Here is a 4,463-nt window from a genome sequence, read left to right as displayed (position 1 = left end):
ATAAAGTTTATCTATCTACCTGGTTTTAGGTTTCATCTGTCTCCATTTTCTTGTTCTACGCTCACCTTTGCCATTTGGAGTAAGACTGACAGATCCTTTTAACACTGCTATGTTAAAAGAAATCCCAGGCAGTTCTTAAGATTCCAGTGCCACCCCCAATTCCAGCTATGAGTACCATTGTGCTCACTATTTCATTAGCAGAAGGACAAATAGAAAATGTGCAAAGAAACCACTGCTCGAGGTAAGAGGCAATTCTGCTATTAACATCATTCATGTAAGACCAAGCATCTTGTGGCCAGGAGCATGTAAATGTGAAGAAGTGAGGAAGGCCCATTTTCTCCCCCCATCCTACCCAAGTAAACTCCCCCATCCAAATGAACAGCATCTATGGAATGGTGGCGCAATTGACTGCTGATTTTTATTTTTTTATTTTTGCTTGTAATACCTACATTTTCAGTTTATCTCCTCTCCTTCAGATACCTGTCCGTATATCTTGGGCCGGATAAGAGAATTTAAGATAAGGAATATTTGAAAGGAACAAACAACCATCCTTGTGGGGTGTTAGAGTGGGGGAGTGTGCAGCGCATACGCAGCTGTAGCTTTCGAAAAAGTCAGCTAAGCTGTTCAGTGGTGCAGCATTTGTCTGCCCAGCGATAGCCGTGAGAGAGAACAGTTTCTCCTTGACCTAGACGAGTGCTCTTGCATGCCATGTTGGCTGCAGTTTAAATGAGTAGGCTGATTACCTAAAATACCAGGCCATACTGGAGCAGACTGAGTCACACACCCCTCCCCTCCTGCACTCTCCCCAGTGGAATTAAGGGGCTACAGTCAGAGCAGTCAGTGGCAGCTGCGGGGAGAGCGAGAAGTGTTTCATTTGCGTCAGTTTGCAGTGGAGCCTGACGGAGCTGCGTTCAGGGTGCTTTTAACTCTCTGTGACTGGCAGGTGCATGATGTCACAATGAGGTTAGCTATCTCGCAAGTAGATGGGGAGGGGGGGGAATAATGACAAGGGAGACAATTTAGAATTTCAAGGAAAGGGATGCACATCAAAGCACCAGGCGACAGCTCAAATCGCACTGCAGAGACGCAGACAGATCTGCAGGAGCTGAAGGCTCTTTTCTTACCATTTTTCTCCCCCATCTGCTTTTATTGTGCAGAAAAACTATCCATAGGGGAGGTCTCTGTGGAGTGCAATTCTAGGTAAGGCTCATGTTGACCTTGGATAGGTCTTGTATGGGCTGCATGCTTTAAAGGTGCAGTTGTTGCTGGGTTTTGTACAATACTGCAAAACTAAGGGAAGTAGTTAATTATAAGATTCTAGCCGGGGCACCAAAGATGGTTTTAAAATATGTAGTTTTACAAAGATTCAGAGCCCCATGGAACTTTAACATTGCACAAGCTAAAAATAAATAAATGCCGATATAGCTATAGATTTTGGGTAACATACAGGATGGAGAGAGAGAAAATTCCTGTAATATGGGGTAGAGAAAAAGCTGAGTTTACATGGTTAAGAATGCATGTGGTCTGACACCTCATTCTTTAGTTAAAAGTAGTTAAGATTACTTTAGTTTTTAAAAGCCATCATTGAGATGCTAGAAAACATCTGATATAACAGGAAAGATATATAACATGGCCACGAAATTGAACCACATCAGAATGGTTTTATTGATGTTGTTTCCTAGGAAACCATCCAAAGGCTGCAGTCCTATGCTCGCTTACCTGGGGATGGAGTTAGTTCCTAAATCAGAGACTGGGAATCGCTATGCACCCCCAGATACTATTGGACTTTAACTCCCATCAGCCCCAGAAAGTATGAGCAGTGATCATGGATGGCAGCAATTATAGTCCAACAAAATATGGAGCGCCTCCAGTTCCACTTGCCTGTCCTAAGGAAACATGGTTAGAGTCATGCTGCAAATGGCCTCTGTCTGATTTCCTGGGAAGACAGCACTGACAAGCACTTGACACAGGTAGGTAGCCATGTTGGTCTGCAGTAGTCGAAACAAAATAAAAAAAAATCCTTCCAGTAGCACCTTAAAGACCATCTAAGTTTGTTATTGGTATGTGCATGCACACAAAAGCTCATACCAATAACAAACTTAAAGGTAAAGGTAAAGGTACCCCTGCCCGTACGGGCCAGTCTTGACAGACTCTGGGGTTGTGCGCCCATCTCACTTAAGAGGCCAGGGGCCAGCGCTGTCTGGAGACACTTCCGGGTCACGTGGCCAGCGTGACATCGCTGCTCTGGCGAGCCAGAGCCGCACACGGAAACGCCGTTTACCTTCCCGCTGGTAAGCGGTCCCTATTTATCTACTTGCACTCGGAGGTGCTTTCGAACTGCTAGGTTGGCAGGCGCTGGGACCGAGCAGCGGGAGCGCACCCCGCCGCAGGGATTCGAACCGCCGACCTTTCGATCGGCAAGCCCTAGGCGCTGAGGCTTTAACCCACAGCGCCACCTGCGTCCCTAATAACAAACTTAGTTGGTGTCTAAGGTGCTACTGGAATGAATTTTTTCTATATTGTCCTTGACAGTTAGGAAGTATAGCATTCTTTTTGTTTAGTTTTCAGTGGGAGGGCAGAAAAGGGTGGGTGGATTGATATGAAACCACCCTAATCTTTCAATCAGTTTAAAAGCATTTCCAGAAGGTCACTATTTTCTGGTCGGATCCGATCCCTTATCAGCAAATTCATGTTGTGCAATTAAAGTTCATTTGGCACTCTTGGGCAACAAATGCGCTTCCTCCCAAAACTGACTTCTCGTGAGAGCCAGTGTGCTGTAACGGTTAGTGTGGGAGACCAGGGTTCTCCCCACTCAGCCATGAAGCTCAGCCTTACCTGGTTCACAGGATTGTCATGAGGATTAAATGAGGAGGGGAAGAACCTTTTACACCAACTTGAGCTCTTCCGAGAAAATGGTAGGATATAAATTCAATAAGTAAATAATAAGGACAGAAAATGAACTGGAAAGTGTGGGATAACTAATTTTTTATTGGGGAGTGGGTGGGAGAGAATAACAATATTACCTCCACACAAACAAATGAGAATTAATTCTCAGTAAGTGCAACTGATATCATCTAACCTCCCTGCAATCCTTGTGTGAACAAATCAGGATAGATTGGAAGCAACTTATGTTCCAAAGTGGGGGAGAGAAACTGTAAGACACAGATGGTTATTCACTACCAGTACAACTTAGCTGCTGTTTCAAGAAGGCCAGCATGAATGCTAATGGTCCATGTCATAGAAATCACCACCACAGAACTTGGACCAATGTCTTCACTCATTTCGTTTTAGTTATCTGAGGGCACCAGCATTATGAACCACTAACGTAGGGTGAATTTTTACTCACGATATATTATGCAATTACTGACACCCTAGATTACTGGCAAATCAGTTTAACCTACTTTGAATTCAAGCTCGCATCATCAGCTCCCATGGTCATTTCTGGTATCTTGAAGGCCCTTTTCCTTTGAAATTTATTTATTAGTTACGTTAGTCTGACAACAACCTTGTGAAGTAGGTTAGTAAAAGGTGAAAGATTTATACGATCTGAGGTGAAACCAGAGTAGGTTAGACTGTAAGGAAAAGACTGTTGCCCCAGGTCACCCTGTGAGCTTTGGAGCTGACAGCAAATGCAAATTGTACTTTTAAAACCTGGATTCAAAAGTTACTTAAAGTTTAATGACCCCCCCCCCACTGAAAAAGACAAAGAGTCTTGAGGTACCTTAAAGACTAACAAATTTATTATGTGAAATAGAGCCCACCTCATCAGATGCATGAAGTGTAATAGTCTGTAATACCACTATTGGGAAGGAGAACTGTGTTAATTCTGCATACATTTAAGCTGTAATAGAGTTATCACAGACAGTACTTTTTGCATTTCATTGCCCTTCAACTCCAGGCAAATGCACACCAAACATTTAAAGCATATTTTAAAAACAGGGCTTCCCTCAAAGAATGCTTGGAACTGTAGTTTGTTAAGGGTGTTGGGAATTGTAGCTCTGCAAGGGGTTTAATACAGACCCCAGGAGTCTTTCAAGAAAGTCATGTGTTTAAAATGTATGGTGTGAATGTGACGACCTGCATTTCCCCACTTTGCATATTTCCCCATGTATATTTCAGCTGACCACGTCAACTGAAGATAATGCTTCATTCATCCGATGGAATTCAGAAAGACTTGTGCAACAATAAATTTGTTCATTTTTAAGGTCTCACGGGATTCTTTGTGACTTTTGCTGCAAATTACTACAAAACGTATAACCATGTCAGCTGGAAATGACACGAGTGCATTTGAGCAGGCAGGTTTCCCTGAGGTAAACATGGAGGTGAGGGAAGAGATTTTCTGAGCTACTGTTCAGTGTGTGCCATGGATTAAACCCCAGTGTGTGCCATGGATTAAACACTTCAAGGTGTTTGCATGTTTGACAGTACTGAATATTGCAATTTAAACTGGGGTTCTATCTTAA

The 4,463-nt window shown here is 43.2% G+C and overlaps 1 long non-coding RNA gene across 1 annotated transcript; it reads left to right on the top strand.

Annotated features, from left to right (window-relative positions):
* Nucleotides 1-1,004: 1,004 nt before the first annotated feature.
* On the top strand, nucleotides 1,005-4,204 carry LOC307215357. The gene is made up of 3 exons (XR_013838481.1): nucleotides 1,005-1,200; nucleotides 1,683-1,970; nucleotides 4,120-4,204. It is a non-coding gene; the product is annotated as an uncharacterized lncRNA (long non-coding RNA).
* Nucleotides 4,205-4,463: the final 259 nt, after the last annotated feature.

The sequence above is a fragment of the Podarcis cretensis genome, assembly GCF_951804945.1.
Source record: "Podarcis cretensis genome assembly, chromosome: 4".
In the NCBI taxonomy this organism is placed as follows: domain Eukaryota; kingdom Metazoa; phylum Chordata; class Lepidosauria; order Squamata; family Lacertidae; genus Podarcis; species Podarcis cretensis.
Note: the sequence above shows the minus strand (reverse complement) of the source record. Positions and strands in the feature narration are given on the sequence as shown.